This window comes from Cebus imitator, unplaced genomic scaffold (genome assembly GCF_001604975.1).
Source record: "Cebus imitator isolate Cc_AM_T3 unplaced genomic scaffold, Cebus_imitator-1.0 Scaffold104, whole genome shotgun sequence".
Lineage (NCBI taxonomy): Eukaryota > Metazoa > Chordata > Mammalia > Primates > Cebidae > Cebus > Cebus imitator.
Window position 1 is genome coordinate 35,080 of NW_016107419.1, and position 23,073 is coordinate 58,152.

Genomic DNA, 23,073 nt, shown 5'->3' on the forward strand with positions numbered 1-23,073 from the left:
TGACTGAAACATGCAGCTCATGACTGAATATCAATTACCTCTCAGACATTTCCACTTGCTTATCTAACAGGTGTATAAAACTTAACATGTCTAAAAGTGAACTCTGAATCCCCTTTTTTCTCATCTCAGTTAATGCTAATTCCAACCTTCTAATTGCTCAGGCCGAAACTTTGAAGACATACTTTAATTTGCCCTTTTGCTCACACCTATTATTGTTCATTCACAAATGATTGGCTCTGCCTTTAAAGTGTTGGCAGAATCTGACCATGCGGGTATTTTACTGCCTCCAGGTATTCATGCCAGCACACCTTAGGCCTGGATTCTTGCACCTGGCTCTTCTGCACTCCCATGACCTCCCTTTCCCCTACTTCTATTTTAGCACTTACCTACCTTAACATTTTTTTTTTAACCTTTGGAAAATGCTTCCATTACTCACACAGGATTAAGTGGTTATAAATTCAAGACTGATGGCCATGAATATCCATGATCAGCATTTCAATTAGGACTTTGGGGAAATGTAGATTTTGGTGATTGTTAAAATGCTCTGGAGTCTTAAAGAGCAATATTTTAAATAGCATCTGAGACAGGGAAGGAGGGTGCTGTTACTTTCTTGAAATAACTCATATCTGGAGAAGTCAAGTCATTTCTTGGGACAATTTTTATGTCTTCACCTATAACTTTGGCACCATAATACAGGGAAAGAGCTTCAGGCCAGTAGTTAGGAGAGATGGTATTAGTTCTGCCTAATTAACTTTTTCTCTTAGATAAGTCACTTATGTTTTTTGAGTTATTAATTTCCTCATGTGTAAAATGAGATAATAATACATGCTTACCTACCTCATAAGGCTATACATCATTTAATATCAGTGTAAAATAATGTAATTTATCAATGATAGATTTTTAATGGTTTCTGTGAAATCTTATTAAAAAATGTATGTGAAGTCCCATCTCCCATCTACCCTGAATTGTATGTAAATTTGTGTTTGTGTATGTATATAATCTATTGTTTCTTTTATCTGAAAATAAGGTCTACAGTTTTTATCACCTTTTCAAAGGGATCAAGACCTAAGAAAGATCAAAGTCTTTTGGTAGAGGTGCTTTGTAAACTGTAGAGTACTGTTCAATAAAAAGACAATCTATTGGACTCATTGTTACCCTTGAATGTCCTCAATGACTTAATTATATGTAGAGACAGAAATTTTTTAGTACAAAATGGTGACCAAGGCCTTTAGAAATCAGTGATGAATCAACAAGCTTTATGTGTTCATAGCTCATTAGCAAGACTGGCAAACATGGCTTTACATATAATTGTCTAGCATATTTAGTTTAGCCATCTTGACACTGCTGTAATCCAGACCTGAAAATTCTGATGGAGGTTGAGGTAGCTACCACTAAAATATCTGAATAGCTCTCACCACAATTCTCCAGACATGATAGGTGGCTACATTGAAAATTTTCTTCCAATATACTCTCTCCCTCCCTCCATTTCTTCATTCCTTCCCTCTTTTTTGCCTCTTCCCTGATATGGCTTGGATTTTTGTCCCTGCCCAAATCTCAAATTGTAATCCAGTAATGGAGGTGGGGCCTGGTGGAGGTTGACTGGGTCATAGGGGTAGATTTTTCCCTTTGGTGCTGTTCTCATGGTAGAGTTCTCACAAGATCTGGTTGTTTAAAAGTGTGGGTGGCACCTTCCCCGCTTCTTGTTCCTGCTCCAGCCATGTGAAGTGCTCGCTCCTCCTTCACCTTTTGCTATAATTGTAAGTTTCCTGAGGCCTCCCCAGAAACTGAGCAGATGCTTCCATGCTTCCTATACAGCCTGTGGAACTATGAGCCAATTACATCTCTTTTTTCTTCAATAAATTACCCAGTCTTAGGTACTTCTTTATAGCCATATGAGAATAGACTAATACACTTCCTCTCTCTCTCCTTCCCATTCCTCCCTCCCTTCCTTTCTTTCTTTCTACATTCTTTCCTTCTTTCCTTCTTCACTTCCTGCCTTCCCTCCCCAGGCATTTATTGAATACTCAGCAAGACTTGAACAGCACTGTGCTGACATCAGTTCCTCCAGGAGACCTGTCCTGTGATTTTGGAAAGGGAACACCCTTGTCCTAGGAAATAAGTGCAGGACTAGGAGTCTGAAGCCTGTCTGGGAGCCCAGCTCTGCTATTAAAATCACTTTGTGACCCTCTGTCAGTCACTTAACCTGCTGTGCTGCTATTTGCTCATCTGTAAAATTGCTCTCCCTCTTGGGCTCATTGTGAGGATAAAAGAAAATAATAGGTACCAAAGTGCACTGAATGGTAAAGTCTAATACTAAATCAAAGTATTATCATTTTAGAAGTTTATCCCTGAGTAGTGCTGACACTGACATGTGGAAGTTAAAGCTGCAATTAGGGACCTGCTTCATCTTTAATCCACCAATAATAAAGCATTCTCCAAGCAGTGACCCAATTTCAAGTGCCCTATGGTTATTTGTAACTTTTTCTTCTTATTTTTGGTATAAGTACAGTAGCTCCAAATTTTTGAGGACAAATCCAATATCAACTATTCTGCAGTCTTGCTTTTTAAAGTATGTATTCAAAAAATGTACCAATAAAGCGATTAGGAGCCTTATTAATGGGTTTAGGTCTGTGTGATGGCTTTGTTCAGTTCAACAAATCTTTACTAAGGCCTGTTATGTGACAGATGCCGGGGATACAGAGACAGATAAAGCATATCCTAGACCTGAAGGAGCTAACTGCCTGGTAAGAAGAGACAATTAAAAAATGTGATCTAAGCAGTGGAGAGTTATAATTAAAGCAGCTCTCCTTTAGTAAACATACATTACATGCTAGGCTCAGTATTAGAACTTTTCACAAGTTATTATTTTTATACATTCCAATAAAATAATGAGGTAGGTGATTTTACATTCATTTTCAAATGAGTCTTTTGAAACCTCCGAAATGTTAAGTAACTTGGTCAAGATGTCACAGCTAATTGGTTTTGGCAAGAATGCAATTTGGTCTATCTGACTTATGGGTGCTACAAGGAAACAGAGGAAAACCCACAAGGAGGGTTAGAAAAGCAACTAAAAGACTGCATTGATGTTTAAATTGAACAATGCACTCTTCTAGGGCTGGGGGTTGGGATAGGTTTTCTTTAATGAATATAGTGGTATTACATCTTGATCTTGAAAAACAGGCTAAATATTAATCAAAAAAAGCTCTATCATCATCTGGATAGTTCTAAGATACAAGCAGGTATAGGTAACTCTAAAGTTTTCATAAACAAAATCTCAGGTATTTTAAAATAAAAAATAAAGTGATTTCTTCATGAAAACCATGTATTTGGTAAACCGAACTAATCAAGCATTCACTGAATGAGTAGGTGCCTATTATATATTCTCTTCTGACCATAAAATTAACAAAGACCAGTTTAGGCTTGGGCTTTCATTTGTGTGTTTCTTGCATTTACAATATTCTTTACTAACAATTTTGAGATTTGGGTAAATTAGAGATGTCTCCTTTGTCTCCTGATAATTACACATTCCCAAAGCTCCACAAGAATTTCATTGAGAAGTAAGAATTTCATTCCTTTACCTAAGATCTTTAGACTTTATTGACATAAATGTACTTTGAAAACAAAAGGCTTTTAAATCAAGAAGTAGCAAAGAATGACTCATGGGTGATATCTGGATTATGACTTATTTTTGTATGGCCTGCTGGAGCTAAGGGTATTTTTAAAAGATTTTTAAAAACAGAATGTATAACAGCGATCATATGTAATCCACCAAACCAAAAATGTTTACTCTATGTCCCTTTAAGAAGTTTGTTGACCTTGCTTTAAGTTACAGTAAGTAGTTCTTTTCTCAGGGAGGCAAGTTTTCAAGCAGAAGAGAGAAAGGCTTTTGGGCCCTGAGTATATATGTTTCTCACCCACTGAGGGGCCGTGGGAACCAGACAGGTGGTCATTCAGATCTCCCTCCACAAGGGAACTTGCCCTTACATGGAGTGCAGTCTCTACCTGCAACTCCCCCAAGATCTACCCTGGCTTTAAGCTGAGGCCATGCTCTTCCTGGGCAGCCGCAATGTCTGACATGACTGTAAAATGGGTTATCCCAGGATAAACAGCTTTACTCGCAATTTAACATGAGACTAGACATCAGAAGTGAGCAAGAAAGGAAATAAGATATTAAGATAATTTGGAGAGAGTGAAGTACAGTCGTTTCTCAGTGGTATACTAGGGGTTTGGTTTCAGGACTTCCTTCATACTCAAATCCATGTAACCTCAAGTCCCCCAGTCAGCCCTGAGGAAACTGCCTATGTGAAAAGTCTGGAGTTGCCTATCTTATGAATACTATATTTTTCAATCTGCATTTGGATGAAAAAAATCTACATGTAAGTGAATCCACACAGTTCAAACCCATTTTGTTCAAGGGTCAACTCTATAATTTCCCGTTAACATTATATGACAGTCAATTGTACAAACTAAGCCAAATTTGCCAGATTTAGAAGATAAAAATACAGGAAATGTAGTTAAATTTGAATTTTAGATAAACAAATCTTTTAGTATATGTATATTTCGTAGCATAAACATTTCTCAAAGGGGAGTGCTGAGTGTATGCGGCCTGTAAAAGGAGTTCTATACTTATTTTTAAAAAATTTATATAAGTATGTCCCAAATATTGCATGAGACATACATATACTGAAAAATTATTCACTATTTACATGAAATTTAAATCTATGTCTCACATTTTGTCTGACAACTCTAGTTGTAGTGTAATCTGCTTAATACTATTAAAATCATTAAAATATGAATCATATCTTAATTCAACAGAAAAACGTATCTTTTTAAAGTTGGATGGAAATTTGATATTCTTTTGTCTATAGCATTTATTTTTAAGCGAGGTAACTCAGGCCTGGAGTCGGTGTCTTGTTTTGGGCCATAGATCAAATCAGCCTCAGAACTATGTTTAAATCCAGTGTGCTCTAGTTACTGGAAGGGAGTCCCAATCCAGACCCCAAGAGAGGGTTCTTGGATCTTGCATAAGAAACAATTCGGGGCCAATTCACAGAGTAAAGGGAAAGCAAGTTTATTAGAGAAATAAAGAAACAAAATAATGGCTTCTCCATCGAGCAGGGCCTTTCTGGAGAATGCCGACCTTAGGCACAATGCTTATTTATATGTAAGATAACAAAGCTAAAAAAAAAAAAAAAAAAAAAAAAAAAAAAAAAAAATGGGGGAAGTGTGCTCTATTATAAGGGCTAGTGAGGAAAGATTTTGAACTTTTGTGTAACTACTGACTTTCACAAGAATCTCTATTATTATCTTTAAAGCAAAACTTAAACTAAGAGCAGTTTTGTCCTTAAGATATTGGAACATCAGGACATTTCCAGGATCTGTGAAATCTTGAGTCTATTTAGTAAACATTATTAATCTGTTCCCTTTGAAGTAAATGTCTTGTGACTAAGAATGGGTAACCTTCTAGTAATGCAGCCCAGCAGGTCTCAGCCTCATTATACCCAGCCCTTAATCAAGATGGAGTCACTCCAGTTTGAATACCTGTGACACTCTGACTTCCAGTTCAGAGTTCTTTCTACTCCATTACTCAGTCCCCTTCCAAAAAAGGACACATTTCAGGCACCTGTGATTCCTTTGAGCTTCGTTTGTTTCCTCTTATTTCTATCCTCTTTCTTATCAAATAGTTCTTCATCATGAAGTGACTTTTTTGTTTTTGTTTACACATAGAATTTGAATAGTTAGTAAATTTCACAAAATATTATACCTGCCTGCTTGGATCTGTACATCTATGTCTATATTTCTATTTTCAAAATTAAGATGATTGTTGCAAAAAGTTCAGAAAATGTAAAACAGTACAAAAAAAAAATACAAATTACTCATAATTTTCCATGTTTGCACATTGCCAGTACAAATATTTTGGTGGGATTTTATTTTGTATTAAAAAGAATATTGACATAACATTCTCTCTCTATAAATATAACCTATATATATAATTATATAAAATATACATTATATATGTATATATAAATATATATGAATATATATTTTCATATATAAATTTATCTATGAATATATATATTCATATATGTATATATAAATATATATGAATATATTTATTCATATATGAATATATATATTCATAGATATATATATGAAACTGTGCGACCCCTGGTTGTGGGACCCCAACCCACGGAGGCAGGCCCCCAGTAGACATGAGGCAGGACTCGTGGTGGCCGGTACTGACTTTATTGGGATCTCCGGGCGACTCAGGCGGACGGGGATGAATCGCGCGCGCTTTCTTTGTTCGGTTGACTTTATAGGGACAGAGGGCCTGGGGCGGTAGGAGAGCTGACCTGGCAGGTAGTAATTGGCTAGGTTGATTGCTGGGCGGGAAGCCTGCCGGGCGGGACGGGAGGTTACAGGAGAGCTGGTGGGGCGGATGGTGATTGGTTCAGTGGGCCGCTGGGCAGGAAGGTTGCTGATCTTGGGCCGGGCCAGGATAGAGTGAGATAAGGGACCCTCCCTGTGGGGGAGGAAGGGCCTTCCTTTTCGGGAATTACGCCCTTTCCACATGGCTGGGGAACGGGGCCAAAAGTCCTCTACCAGACAGAAAATATATATGCATATATGTATATATAAAATATATAATTTTATATATAAATAATATATATTTATAAAATATATATTTACATATTTCTAATATATATAAAACATATCTATGTATCTTATAACCTCTTCATGTAAATTAACACCTATATGTATTTTTTTGTTATCAAATATTTTCTATCACAAGACAATGTCTAGATAGGGCCTCTATTACATGAATATACCAGGTTTTATTCAACCAGTTTTCTACCAGAATACATAAATACATTGAGTTTCTTTTTTCCCCCAATGGTGATTAATGCTCTGATGAACATTATAATAGATAAAACTTTGTGCACTTCACCGATTATTTCCACATTTAAATGGTAGACATAAATTTCTGAGTTATAGAGGGAGCTTGTTTTAAAGGCTATTGATTTATATTATCAAACTATTTTATAGAAAGTTTGGACAAGTAAATATCTGACAAGCAATGTAGGGGTGATCCTCTTTTCTGTACCTTCAGACTTTCTGGGTCTGGGCTTGCACATGGATGCCTGACAGTGAGCATCTTAAATGCAATTAAAGAAAAAAAAATCTGTAATAAAAAGAGTTTTTTTACATACAGTCATTTTCTCCATTCCTGCACAGAAGGACATATGCAAAGAATGTGTAAATGTTATGACCCCCAGGGAGAACTCAGGAGAGAACACTTCTTTAATGTCTTAATGCTTCAAAGGACCTGTGAACAAAGAAGGCTTTTCTTTTTCTATTGACCTATTATATTTGCATAATCTTTTCTGATGTCACAGAGAAGAAGAGAGAAGACATTTTCAGGCATCAGAAGGCAGAACTAGGACAGATGAGTGAAAGTTACAGGGAGAGAGAGTTCAGCTCAAAGTCGGGAAGACAATGCTGCCTGGAAGTCATTGTTCTTTTTACCTTCCAGTGCAGGTCTTCCCTCAGGCTGGATCTGGCATTCAGATAGATGCCTTTATTAAGGATGCTTTGTGATGCTAGTTAATGGATAGGTATTCTACCATCAACAATCTGGGGTTGGAACAATGTCTTTTAGTTAAATAATTTAAATCTCCCTGTGACTGCTACTACTTACTATCCCAAAAGTAGGGACTTAAAACAAGCATTTTACTTTGCTCACAATTTTGTGAATCAGTAAGTGAGAGTAATTTTGGCTTGGGAGCTCTCATGAAATTACAGCTAGTTGTCGGCTGTTGTAGTTAGTAGTTAGTGGATATGTAGTCATCTGAAGGTTCAAATGGGCTGGATGTTTCAGAAGGTTTACTCATGACTGGCAGTGTATGCTGGTTGTTGGCTGGGAGCAGAGCAAAGGCTATTGACCTGAGTCCCTGGATATGGTCTCTCAGGCATATTGGTCTCAGAGTAGCTGTACTTCTTACCTGACACCTGGGTTCCCCCAGCACAGGTATTCCAAGAGAGTCGGGTGGAAGCTAAATGGTCTTGGCTAATTTAGCCTTGGAAGTCACATAGGATAACTTCTATCATACTCTGCTTGTCAAAGCAGTCACAAACCTGCCCAGATTCAAGAAGAAAGAACATGCACTCCATCTTTTATTGGGAAGGATGTAAAACAAATGTGAGAAATTTTTTTTTGTTTTAAAAACTGCCACAACTATTCAGACACATTTTTACCCTTCTCCTTCTTCATCTGTAGTTCTTGTTTTGTGGCTCCTCATATGTGTGACTCTACCAGCTTTGTTCCAATGTAGAAATACAGTTTGGAGGTGGGAATTAGCCAAAAGTAAACATATGATTTTTGTCTACAGGGCATTTCAAGCAACCCATTTAAAGAATTGTTTATCTTAATTTTGCATTGAATTACTATCATTTTTTAGTATAGATTTGTTAGATATCAAAAACAATTGCAGCAGGGAGTGGGGGCTCATGCCTATAATCCCAGCACTTTGGAAGGCTGAGGTGGGTGAGTCATGAGCTCAGGAGTCCAGACCAGCCTGGCCAATATAGTGAAATTCTGTCTCCACTAAAAATACAAAACTCAGCTGGGCGTGCTGGTGCATGCCTGTAGTCCCAGTTACTTGGGAGGCTGAGTGTTATAACTTTGATAACCTAATGCAATCACACTACTGCTGTGTCTAGTTTCCATTGGCTGGAATGTGACCTCACATTCTATGCTTGATCCAATTGGCTAAAAACTTGGAAATTTTCTAAAAAAGTAGAGGAAAAGGAGAACAAAGGAAAAGAGGAAGCAACTTGAGGAGTGCTTAGAGAAGCAATAACATTTCCAAATAAGGAAGGGGAATAAGCTATGACCTAAGACTTGCCTGGGCTTGTCTAAATAATATGGATATTATTTATTCATAATGAACTAAGAGGAAAGCTTTGAAGAAAAGCCTTTTATTTATTCTTATTTCCTACACTGAGGCAGAAGAATCGCTTGAACCCAGGAGGCAGAGGTTGCAGTGAGCTGAGATCACACCACTACACTCCAGTTTGGGCCACAAAGCCAGACTTCATCTCCAAAATAGAAGATATAATTGTGTTATATTTGACCGGAGCGTGGAAAGTTATCACGAGACAAAAGTATGCCAGATTGCAGAGTCATTTATTATGCCGGCGACCACAGAGGACTCACGTCTCTCCAACCTGTGGTGGCAACAGGAGGGTGCCACGATTTTTTATACCCGAAAAACCACCTTGGGAGTGGGGGTGAGGGGCGGGGATGGGGATGAAAAGGCTTCAGACATTTCAAGGGCTAGGGGATTCTGTGATTCACCTCCTGGGTGGAGACAAGGGCGGAGGTCTCCGGACATTCCAAGGTCTAGGGGACTTTTGTCATTCTGTTTGTTACCTCAGTGGTTTACAGAAGTCAGGATATACATTTGTTTACACATTGTCTGGGTGGTGATAGAAGTCACAGATTTTAGCAGTTACTGATAAGAAAAGGTAGGCAGCTTTACATAGTTTTGAGGAACAAACTGGCAGTTCTATTCACAGAGGCCAAGGACAGTAGTTATTGTAAAGAGAATGGGGCAGCCATTTCAACTTATCTAAAAACAGTTTTGCATTTTATAAAATAGTTTTGCTCTGGTTCTGGCTCTAGGCCAGCACAATATCACAATTGCATCCTAAATTCATTGTATATTCATTTATTTCCAGACAAAAGCTAATTTGTCTAGGAAGAGAGGGAGCAAATACTTCACATTGCATCAGGCTCTATTTACCTTCTCTATGCCAGGGTTCCAAAGTTGACCCTTCTTGCTGGTCCATAACTCTCTGGAATGACATGCTGAATCTACTGCCCCTTCATGGATTTCTGGAATTGACCCTCTGTGACCCCAGACTTGGTTTGGCTGCCTTTGTTCAACATCCCTGGTGGGCAGGCTATATAAGGAATATTATAAGAGATTCCTTTTTGGATGGGAGAATTAACTAAATGTCTTCTAAGATTTCATTTTCCTTGTATACATACCTTTTAGATGTTAGAGAGGCAAAAAGTCCACTCATTAAAATTGGAGACTGAGTTGCAGGCGAGTTTATGTAAATCACATAAGCATTTCCATAACCTGGGAGCTGAGGAATCGGCAGGCAGCCCCTTCATTTGCTGTCTGGCTGCGTCTGCAGAGCTGTGTGTCTGCTTTAATTAGAACACATCTCCACTTCCAGAAGGGTATGAATACAGCATCTATTTGTTGGTTTATGTCCCAATAACATCACAATGGCATAGGGTTTATTTGCATCGACTGCTCTGGGGAGCAAATGACTTTTTGATTGTTACCTTACTCAGTTCAGCTTGTCAGGGAGCCACAGCAGTGGAATGGGGAAGGAGTGAAGTTGTGTAACAGAGCTGCAGTGCTGCTAGTGCTGCAGCCTCTAACGGGGTGGTAGCCAAGACCAGGGATTTGGTCTAATGAGACAGTGAAAACTAGATACGTACGGTGAGTTAAATCTCCCTTTTTTGACCTGCTGTAAAGGTCTTCCTGCTGTTCAAGTTAAAAAAAAAAAAGTTAATGGGTTTGGTAGAAAACTCTAGCTATGATACCTATATTGTAGGTTTAATATTCCATTTTAAAGGTCCATTTCTTTCAAATGAAACATATGTTTGCAAATTTTTGTGCTCTATGATATGTGGTCATCACCTAGGGATCAGAATTGCCTTTGTAAGCACAAATCCCTCTCTTTATTCTTTGCTTCCTAATCTAACCACTTGTCCTCATGCACTATCATACTGGGGCCCGCATGTTCCCCAAGCTAGGAGATTGGTTCTTGCCCTAAACAGAAAAGATATTAAAGCTCTCTGGCATTAGCCAATAATGGTCTGACATCAGGTGCTTCTCCTGAGGACCTTTCACAATGTTCTGAGTTACAGTTACCCAAACTACCTCTTAGTCTTGCTGTTGATTCTGCACTGGCACATGAAGCATGCCTAAAGCTTCCTGCCTATGCCCTTCTTTCCTTGAATTTATGACTTACTGCCTCTTAAGTCTCACTGTGACACCCAGAAATGCAGCCGTTGAGCCCTGTTCAGCTGTCATAGGTTTTTTTTTTTTTTTTTTTTTTTTTTTTTTTTTTTTTTTTTTTTTTTTTTTTTTTTTAGCATAGCAACATTCAGGAACATTTTCCTATCAAAGTAATGAATAGCAGAGTCCAGCATATTTCTCCACAGAAGCCAGGGGTTGGAGGTAAGACTGTGTTTTATATTCTATTGAGGTCTACAGTTCATTAATTAGTTCAACACACATATTTATTGAGTGCTTAATGTGTGCAAGGTGCTGGGACATAGCAAGAAAATGTCACATCATGAAAAGTGCCATGAAGAATATTTATGCAAGACAATGTGATAGAAAGTGACTGGGGCCACAGAATTTATTTATGTGGCCAGGGGTTGAGAAACAATTATAAATTTTGTGGTCAGGAAGGACTTTTCTAAGAGAGTAGAGACCTGACTAGCAAGAAAGATTAGCCAGGCAGAGATTAGGGAGAATGAAAATTCCAGGTAGATGGTGTGTGTAAAGGTCCTAAGGATGGAAGGATAGTAACAAGAGCAAATGGCCAGAGGTGAAGTGGAACAAGGTAAAGAGTTTGCAGGAAGATCTTGTAAGGCCTTGTAGACGAGGGTAAGAAGTTCAGAGTGTATCCTTAATGGTTATGCTAAGCCATTGGAGGGTTTTAAGCAGCTAAATGGTACAGCATGAATTTATGTTGGGGCCAAGACTGGAAGCACAGAGGCCAGCTAAAGCCTACAAGAGTTTTGTTTGGATAATGGTGAAATGCATGAGAGTTTGTTATCCCCATTAGAAAGGAGTGGTTAAAGAATGGATGGGACTTGATGGATTTGGATGGTGAATGGTAAGAGAAAAAGCAGGATCAAGGATGGCTTCAATGTTTTCAGCTTGAACAACTGAATAAGGTGGTGTCATTTCCAGAGATGGGTGAGGCTAGAGGAGAAGCAAATTTGGAGAAAGTAAACACTGGTATATAGAGTTTAGAGGAAAGATCAGATTTGGAAGTTTGCCATTATATATGGTATTTAAATCCATAGGATTATATACAAATGGTTCTGAAATTAAAGTATTAGAAGGAAAAGGCCAAGAGACAGGTAAAGAAATAATTTTTTAACTTAAGAAAAAGAGTGGTCTGAGAAGTGGAAGAGCAACAAAGAAATGGACTTCACCTGAAGCAGAAGGGATTATTGGAGCTACACAGATACATGAACCAAATTGAACACCTGAGTGGAAACTGAAACAAATCTTATAAAGATCTTTTAAAATTATATGTAAATAAAAAGCTGAGTACACATATCACATGCGTATAGTGCACTGGATTTTCACAATATAAAAATATCTGTCATACTAAAAAAAAATTCTGATTTGGAAGCCACTGGACTGGGGTAGCTCTGGCATTTTAAATTTCTGTGTGTCTACACCAAAGCCCAATGTAAACAGTAAATTGAAACTGAAAACTGAACCAATCAGAAACCACCAAATAACCTCTAAATAGGAACTTTTCATTTTAACCAATCAAAATTGTTCTCTTTGTTTCACTTCTACAACCACTTTATAAAAATCCCCTCTCTTGCCCCTTCTGTTAAAGTGCTAGCCACTCGAGGTCTGATGATACAATGAATGCTCAGGTAAGTTCTTTGTAATTTAAATTTGCTAAGTTTTTCTTTTATCACTGATGAACGCTCAGATCAAGAAATGTTTACCGGCATCATAGAAGTACACTTATATTCCTATTAAAAAAGTGACTTCTAATAGCATAGACTAATTTTATGTCTTTTTAAATTTTACATGAATAGAATATGGTACATATTATTTTGTGTCTTTCTACTTTCAGTCAACATCAGGTTTATGAGATTTATTCATATTGTTGCAGGTTTATTTTCATTGATGAATAATATCTTATTGTCTCTTATCCATCTACTGTTGATGGGAATTTGGGGAGTTTCTAATTTCTGACCACTATGAATAATACTCTAATGAACATTCTTGTGCATGTTTTGGTGAGCATGTGTGCATTTTTCTGCTGAGTATATAGCTAGGAGTGGAATTGTTCATTTGTAGTGTATACTTATGTTCAGCCTTAGTAGATATTGCCAAATATTCTTCAAGTGGTTGCAGCACTTGAAGCAATGTGTAAGAATTAAAGTTGTTCCAAAGTATCACTAACACTTGATATTGTTGATCTTTTTAACCATTTTGACCAAATTGTTGATTAAAACCATTTTGATGGGTACCTCAGTGGTATCTCATTATAGTTTCAATTTGCATTTATCTGATGACTGATTAATTTGAGCTTTTTAAATGTTCATTCATTTCCCACTGAAGTAGAATGTTGCTTTTGTCAAAAGTTAGGTGACTCTAGGGGATAGGCATGGTGGGTTACACCTGTAATTCCAGCACTTTGGGAGGCTGAGGTGGGAGAATCGTTGATTCCAGAAGTTCAAGACCAGCCTGGGCAACAAAGCAAGACACTATCTATACAAAAACAAACAAAACAAAACAAAACAAAACAACCAGGCCATTACAAATATGCGAGTTTATAAAGGTTTTCAACATTGAGCTCAAGTGTCTCCTTTCCTCCACCAAAGGATAACTGTAAAAAACAGATATTTAAAGTCAAAATATAACAGATTTCTTCTAGTACAGTGGTGCTTGAAGTGTATTCCCAGACCAGCAATAACAGCACTACATGGGACCTTGTCAGAATGGCAAATTCTGTGGCCCTTCCCAGACCTACTGAATCAGACACTCTTAAGTGTGTGGCCCAGAATCTGCATTGCAACAAACCCACCAGGTGCTTCTGACACATATTCAAGTTGAAGAAAAATTATTCTAACTTATCTCCTATTTACAGATGAAGGTATTGAGAGCAAAGCTAGATGGAATTAATGCTGCAAATATATTCATTTTACTAATATGGAGGAAATTTAGCAACTTCAAAATACTTGACATTTCTAACCTGAAAAAAATCATTATTTTGTTTAGTTTGATATGAATTTCTTGTGAGTAGAGATTTTAGAGGAATACATGACTGAAGTTGTTTAGAATCTCTTTCCATAGATGTCTCTTAATGTCACTGCACGCCCCAAGTACTGTTTGGCCAATCAAGAGAAATATCCCAAGGCAGAAAAGTGATAGGCTGGGAAAATCCTCCAGGATATTTCAAGCTTTTGTTTATAAAATTTACCTATCTTTTTTGAATTCATTATTCTTCTCTACTTATCTGAATATTAAATGAGTGCAGCTTCTACTTTTAGAACCACAAAGATGGAAGCAGCTCCTCTGTGCCAGGCTCTGTGAGTTGTTTGTCCCTCCTAAGGGAACTCTTGGTGAATTATGTATTGAGACCTCCTGCTCAGGCTTGCCACCTCCATGGTCACTACTGTGGTTTGAATGTGTCCTCCAAATTCCACGTGTTGGAAGCTTAATCCCCAAATTCAAATGTTGATGTGACATTTGGAGATGGGGCCTTTAGAAAGTAACTGGGATTAGAGAAGGTCATCAGGGTGGGCTGCCATGATGGGACTGGTGGTTTTGTAAGAAGAGGAAGGACAGACCTGAGCTGCCATGCTCTTGGCTCTCTCACTATGTGATGCACTTCACCATGTTATGATGCAGTAAGAAAGCCCCCGCCAGATGCCAGCACCATGCTCTTGTACTTACCAGCCTGCGGAAATGTGAGAAATGAATATATCTTCTTTATAAGTTACCCAGTCTCAGGTGTTCGGTTACAGCAACAGAGAATTAAAATTAAGACAGGTACTTTCTTCAGCTCCTGAAATGAGTCATCACCTCAGAGGTGCCTCCTAATTAGAAGGGGAGATTTAGCAGATAACCTAGGAAGTTCGTAAGAACTGTTGGCTGTTACTCCTTCTGTTCTTGAAATTACATGGTGAAATGTGTGCCTGCTGCATAGAGACTACTTTCTGGAATGTAGATAAGATGGTCCGGGAATTGTCTCTAAAGTACTTCTACATTTCTACTCATTAGCATGAGCAGAGAGAAGAATCGAAAAGAACAGAGAGAGGCACTCAAAGCTGTTCAAACTGAATGCAACTTCAGTTCTGTTTGCTCCTCAACTTGTATTTTGCCACCCTTTTGCCTCACTCTCAGGAAAGGCAACCTAGGAATATGAAAATCAATTAAAAAGTACCAGAATTTCCCTTCCTCCTGTTCTGAGAGTCTGGGGCAAGCATTCAAATTGTACAAGATTGTAACTATTTCTTTACACTCAGCTTTGTGGTACTTTCTAATGACAAATGAGTCAGTATTTCCAAGACTGAAAATAAAAAGATCTTAAGCCATCAGGTATTAGAATTGTTGTTATTAAATTTTATCTTCTTTTGGAAATTGCCTTTTCCTTGTTTGCTTCTGTTTTAATATGTTAGCTTTTCATGACCTTCACATTATTTGTTTGCAGAGTAAGTAGAGTTAATGCTTCACACTTAACATGAAACTTTTCGACTTCAAAGAACTCTTTAAATAAGCTATCTGAAAGCAAGCTAACAGAGGAATACAAAGTTAACATTAAAGAGGCCTCTAAATATGAACCTGAAAAGATAGTGGCAAAAAGCAAATCATTCAAAAACATATTTATGAGAATGAGTTGAACAGGTCTGGGGGAAAAAGAAAGCAAAGTCTGAAGTCTGGATAGAGGACCAGTGCTGCTAATAAGGACTGCATGCACGCGTGTGTGTGTGTGTGCGTGTGTGTGTGTGTGTGTGTTTGTGTGTGTGTGTGTGTGTGTGTACTCTCTTGCTACTTATCAAAGTTAGGCTGTACAAACTTTAAAGAAATTTTGCCTGTGACACTTATTCTAAATTCTAAGACCAACCCATTGTCACTTTTTTACCCTCATGCTACTTGTAGTCACAATTGGGTAAATAGAAATTCATTTTAAGGTTAGCGACAGGTGCTTGAAAAATCTTCAAACACAACTTCCACATATAGTTAGGGTTCCATTTGGGTAACCAACTGGCCTGCTTTTGTAATCATGCTTGGCCTTTTTGATTTGCTAGTTTGATTCTGTTGGCAGTATTCATAGGTACCTTCCAGCTCATGATGAAGGAAATAGCATGTTTGAGTCAGAGAGTTCCAAGGATCTGTAGGTAATTTGAGGCCAGACACCATCATTCCTCTATCCCAGTGTCTAGCACAGTGCTCAAATACATTCAACTAATGTTTTCAGTGTGATTAAATGAATTAACAAATCACTTTGGGTTACTTGTAAAACTTCTAAATGGTTAGTATGAAAGGTCACTCTTGCTTGCTTGGCTGTCTCTTTTTATGGGTCTTTTAGAAAATATAACCCAGTCAGCAACCAGCTTTCTTTCTTTGTAACATAACAACTGAGTATTATAAATAATATCTATAGTTCATTCAAATTCTCCATCGCTTGAAGCTCTCTGACATATATGTGCTATTTGAGCTGTGGAGAAGATTTGCATACAATCTCAGTTATTTATTTTGTAACAGAAAATAAAAAGCACTAAACAAAATTACAGAGTGCAGGTGTGCTGCTAACTCATTATGAAATATTGATTTTTCATAGAGGTCTCTTCTCTACCTCCAAGCCTTAAAATTGACCATAATACCTCATATGAAGAAAATAACATCTTGTTATTAATAAATCATGGACTCTCAATGGTTGATAATGGAAGACAATGCAAAAAAATCTTCTAGATCCTAATTCTTCTCTTCTAAATTTTTCCTGACTTCTGGAGATCTCAAGTTCATTTTCCTACTACCTCCGTTTTGGCATTCTATATATTTCTAAGTAACCTCTGGCCTAATGTCAATGCTTGATTCCTTATTATTCCATAACAGAACAGAGACAAGGCCAACAGGGAAGGGTCAGTTTTCTTTAGTGCAGTAAGTCAAGTAGTTAAGAGTGTTTCTGTTGTCAGATAGACTTAAGTTACTGTTCTGTCCACTTTTGGTTGTGTGACTTTAGGCAGGTCATTTTATGCCTGAGTCTCACTTTCTTCCTCTCTGGAATATGGATTCATATAATACCCATTTCCTGGTGAACATTGAATTACCAGGACAATTTATCATAGTCTCTTCTACATAGTAAGTGCTCAGTAAATATTAGTTAGTATGTTTATGACAAAATACAGTTGACTCTTGAACAACATGGGTTTGAACTATGCAAGTCGACTTACACATGGATTTTCTTCTGCCTCTGAGACCCCAAGATAGCAAATCCAACCTTCATTTTTCTCTTCCTCCTCAGCCTACTCAGTGTGAAGACAGCAAGAAGGAAGACCTTTATCCTAATTCATTTCCTCTTAAAGAATAGTAAATATATCTTATCCTCCTTATGCTTTTCTCAACATTTTTTCTCTAGCTTATTGTATTGTAAGAATATCTGTAGGCTATTAGTAGTCAAGGTTTTGAGAAGTCAGAAGTTATACACAGATTTTCAACTAGATGAGGGAGTGAGTCAGTGCCTTCAACCCTCTCATTGTTCAAAGGTCAACTGTATACCAGGAAGTAGTAAAAAAGAGAAAAACACAAAAAGGAACATGGATCCACATAATTGTACTTCAAGGAAAGAGATGGGCTTTCTGGCTTACAGGATTCAACTCACTCTAACTCTGAGTATATTTCTGAGAGAGGGGTAATATCCTGGCACACAGAGCCTAAGAACCTGGGCCTGGACCCAAGGGGTGAGACCAGAGCATAGCAGCACATTCTTCTCCTCCCAGTTTTGTTTTCCTCACTGAGAAACTGCCTCTGTTAGGATAATGGAAACTAGAACTGACTTGGTTTCTGAGGGAAGAACTGTGTAATGTGGGAGATAAATGGCTGGCCCTCAGCAGGAAAATAACAGAACACAGCAAAACAAGCCTAGCACTTATGAGAAATATACGTAAATAGCAACAAGGAGGACATTTTATTACATCTAAAACTTTTTTTCTCATTATTCTGTGATTTTCCTTATTACCTTCCAGTGTTTTCACCCACATACAATTAAGAGTTATTTTGTGCTTCACTCTTAAAATTCCATCTGGGCAGCTCCTTTCCTAGCAGGACAGTCCATGCCCCTCCAGCACTAATGCGGAACCAGGAGTTGAGCATTAGCGAATAAAGAAGGGGACCTCTCTGGCATGCCAGATGGGAGAGGGTGACTCCAGGAGGTTAGTGAGCAGCCTGGCTCCAGGCTCCAGAAGCAACTTGGACACTCAGAGGCTCTAAAGAAGAGGGAAGGCACTTCCCCTTGGTGAAGCAGACTCTGTGAGAATTTTTGGAATGCTTTTGCCTTTACACACTTCCAGGAAAGGCCAGGGGTATCAAAGATCAGACTTCATTTGGGAAATTACTTTGTGCCAAGTTCAGGGACTACCATGGAAATAAGATATTTTTTAAAAATTATGACCAGTTGAGAGTTGCTGTATACAGTCAGGTCTATTGGAAAGGAGAGTCCATGGGGAGGTAAACTCCATCGTAGTTCAGGCAGAGATTTTGGCTTGCAGTAGCCTGGGTTCACATCCCAGCTGTGCCTCTTAGTAGATTGTAATCTTGGGCACATTTCTTAATCTCTCTGAGCTGTAGTCTTTAAAAGAGTGATATTAATAGTATTTACCATATAGGTATCTATGGATTAAATAAAATATTGTACAAAAGCACCTGACATATTATAGTACTCATTAATATTAATCTCCCTCTTTACCTTCTAGGAACAAGGCACGGAAGTTTGTTTCCCGACTCACCCTCTCTTTTTGGCATAGTAACCTTTTAAGTAACTTCATGTCAGAAAGGCATTTTAGGGGCATGTTTTCACAGGCAAAGTAAATAAATCCAGGCAAATTTATCTGGCTCTATTCATTCAGAGAGGCCTGGGAATAATTTCTTCATTTGGATGATTAACATTACTTATGGGGCTTACAGTGGCTTTTACCTACCTATAAAACAAGGCTTGTAGAAAAGAGATCTTCTCTAATATCAGAGCCCATCCTCTGTGTTTGTGGCTCTTATAGCTCAGACTCTGGGCCTTGCATACCTAGATTGGCAAGCTTTTTGTTCTTTCTGATTTGTCAGTCCTGTGTTGGTCAACTTCTCATCTGCTAAGTTCTCTGGCTGTATCATCTCTTGGCCCCCTTTGCCCACAGAGCCTGACCCCCTGGTTGATGTATCTGAGTTTATTTGGAAAGCAGAAACTATTCTATGTATTTTAAGGCACAAGTTATTTAATACAGGGAATTAGATGCTCCCCAACCCGCTGGAAGGCCTAGAGAATGGGATTTAAGCTTGGTCTCCGGAGATGGCTTCCAGAACACTTGCATTGCCTCTAAAGCTTCCACAAGAATAAATAGTTCCAGAACACATTGATGAGATTGCCATCCAGGGATGCTGCAGCCACTTCTGCCACCACTGCCAGTGATAAATGACCCCCAACATGCTGGTGATGGAGTCTGGCTACTGCTTCCCCTACAATCGCCTCTTCACATCTGGAGAATGGACATTGAAACAATATTGTAGAAAAGCTTGACATTTCCATGGGCTTGCTTGCCAGTAAAAATTGCCCCAGAGGACTCCATTCTGTCTTTTAAATCTCACTAAAAGTCATCTAACAGGTGAATTCTCATTCACCTCTGACACCCCTTTGGCTGCACAGGTGACATGGAAGTGTGCTTTTTAGCTTTCCTGCTTCTGTAATATAGGAAGACACACTGAAGGAGTTCCAAAAGGTAATTAGCTAGTAACAACAAAGGAAGTTAAAAGACTTGGGTGAGCCAGAGGTTAGGTTCAGGTTGTTTATCAGCTGAAGAGGTACAGTAGAGTGGTTACCAAGGATCCAGAGGTTAGAAAATCAGTCAGCAAAGAGGAAAAACTAGTTTTGGGAAATTAGGCGGCAGAAAGTTTTGAGTATAGGCAAAGAGTATGGTTGAAAGTTTCCACAATCCAAGCATGTGTAAGTCCAGCAACAGTAATGGAATTTGATTAAAACCTGGTACTTTTGGAGCTGTGAGCTTCTGGTGCCCTCCCGGCTCAGAGTCTCAACTTACCTAAAGTATGGGTAGGCCTGAGCCTGCAGGTGGAGGGATCCAGGCCCATTTGCCTAGAACAGGGAAGGGGAAAGGCAGAGAGCAAGCAGTGAGGATACCAAGTACCAGATTCCTCTCTGGCATCCTCCTTGCCAGAATGAGTTGGTACCTGTAACCACGTTTATCCCTCCTACTTTCTGCAGTGCTTGCTTCATATGTAAACCCTTAAATATGCTATTCTGAGGTTTGTATACTTACTAAAAATCATGTAACTGTGTTTGAATATTTTGAGAGAAGATACTAACTAAAGCCTGGGTTGTATGTTTATTCAACTCAATGATAACATACATTGATTTCTTTCCTAGTAATAGAAACAAAAATACTAAGCACTTTGACAAATGATTATTATGTAAAAATTTCCAGATAATTTATACTAGCTGCAAAATAAGAGTAAGTATTAACATGAAATGTTAATGCAGGCGATAATGAAAAATAAATTCATATATACAGATATACACATGTACATACATTTATACACATATGTATGTGCATACACACATATTCACATACATGAATACCTATAAACACATACACAGGTAAATTCTTTTAAATTAAGACAAAGAACAATGACAACAGCAAAAATTTCACCCCCTGAATTCTCAGGACTTAAAAGATAATAAGCAATATTCACACACCAAAAATTACCTCCTTGGCAAAATAAGGCCTTTTGTGTAAGGAGGTTTTCAGCAAACAGATTTTGACAATTGACACCCCATGCGCACCATTTGTGAAAAACACTTTTTTTTTGGCTGTAATTTGGTGAAGCAGAAAGTGGAAATCAATAGAACATTGCCAAATGTGTTCTTTGCCGATGCCCCTGTCTTTCTCTCCTCTGCTCCTGTTCTGTAGTAGATAAGAGCTAGGAGGAGCCCAGAACACAATATATGTTTTTTTTAAAAACTAGCACAATAAAGGAAACCACAGGATACTTTTAACTTGAGAAATATATTCAGCACCATGTTGCACATTTGCTGTGTAGCAGAACAGGCTGATTTCAAGCCCAAAGGTGGGTTAGGAGTTTATATGATCCCCCAGAACTTCAGGGAGAACCTTTCTCACCAGAGCTCTTATCTTTACCTCTCGGCACTGCTGGTTTCCATGACAACCAGCCCAATGTCTAGTTCAGTTTTGCAAATACTTTCCAAAGCCCATTAGGTCTAAATTCTTCTCCTTAGACTCTCAAATCTGCCTTATTCCATCCAACCTTCCTACTGCATCCTCTTCCTTTAATCTTCTTAATTTACGGGATGAGAAACATAAGACTTTATAGTGGTAAATATGCCTAATAGCCATACAAAGACAAGTGTTAGAGAAAACAAAAGAAAAAGAGGCTAAAGTAGTTCCCAGATTACCCTAAGGTTGGTTGCCTGATTATTTCTCAGTGTCTCATCTTGTTTTAAACCCTGGCATGTTGCTTCTGTGCTTATTTGTGTGGCTCTTCTGAGTGGGGATGCTCTGAGTGGGTAAAATGAAAAATAATGATACAATGTAGTAGCAGGAATACTGCTTAGGGAGTGGAGACCTCAGCTCTGCCTCTGAATTTCTATCTATGTGAACTTGAGCCACTATAAAAGGAGAGTCTATGGGGGAATTTCTAGCTTTATTATTTCACGACCTAGCATGAGCAGGATTCAGTCTACCTTTGCGTAAGTTGTGTTCACCTAATTAAATATTCTTCCTGCTGGTTGGTGATTAAACAGAGTAATCCTAATCTTACATCAAGAATATGATAGAAAAAACAATCTACTACTGCTTAGAGAGAACACTTCTAAGTATTCCATCAAAACATTTCACTTCATTCCATAGTTCAGAATAGAAATGGAACTTTTAGGGGCATCTCTAAAGATAGAATATTTATCCTATATTAAGTGTGTCCTCAGACACATGCTGGAATTCAACTGATGAATTCACTGCTGATTTAAATATTTCAAAATTTTTCCATATCTATTAACTTGACCACTCATAAAAAAACCTTATTAAAAAATATTCTGTGAAACAAAGCCATTTTCAGGAGTAGTTTGTCCAAAGTAAAGAAAATTTATTTCTCCTTCTGCAATTCTGCTCACTCATTCCTGGACATGCCAACATTGTAATTATCTTTAGCCACCCACCAAACTGAACGCAAAGGCCAGTACAGTGAATGACCTCCTTGAGGGGCATACTGTCAGTCATTTTTACATGAAACAGTGCACATTGGTCAGAGCACTGTTAGAAGAACATTTTCTTAAGATAACTTAGAAGGGCTTTCATTTTCTTGCAAAACTCCATATGTACTACGTACAAACACATACATAGATAAATTGTTTTAAATTAATACAACAGCAACAATAACAACAAAAATTCCACCACCTGAATTCTCAGAACTTTAAAAAGTAGTAAGCAGTATTCACATACCAAAAATTACCTCCTTGGCAAAACAAGGTCTTTTGTGAAAGGTTTTCATCAAACAGATTTTGCAGTACAAGACAGTTTCATAGTAGATACAATAGAGATTAAACCTGGGGGTCCAGGAGAAGTGGTGCTGTGACGGGGAAGTTTTAGCCAGAGGACAGTTTGTGGGTGCTGTGTCCCTGGTATCTAGCAGGAGGTCTTATTGAGGACCTGTTTGTCCAAACTGGTTGTGGTGAATCCTGCTTTTTATTTTCCTCACAGTTGAGCAGTCTTGATTACTCCATATTTTGTGTATTCTAACTTTTCAGTTGCAGTGTATTGTGACTAACAAAGGAGATAGGTAGATTATATATAAGTGTTTCAAAAAATGTGCTACCTATCGGCACTTGGAAGATTGTCTTAGGAAGGTCTAAATCAGTCTCTTCCTAAATCTAGACAACCTGCAGAATTTGACTGGGTAAAATTTTGAGTCTCCTGCAATCTTAATACACCACGTTCAAACGGCTTCTGCCAAGTGTCACATTTCATCAATAGAAATGCTAGGT

General features: G+C 38.1%; 1 pseudogene; it reads right to left on the reverse strand.

The window, feature by feature from the left end:
- The window catches only part of LOC108310510, a 115,558-nt pseudogene that overhangs the window by 28,827 nt on the left and 63,658 nt on the right, over nucleotides 1-23,073 (reverse strand).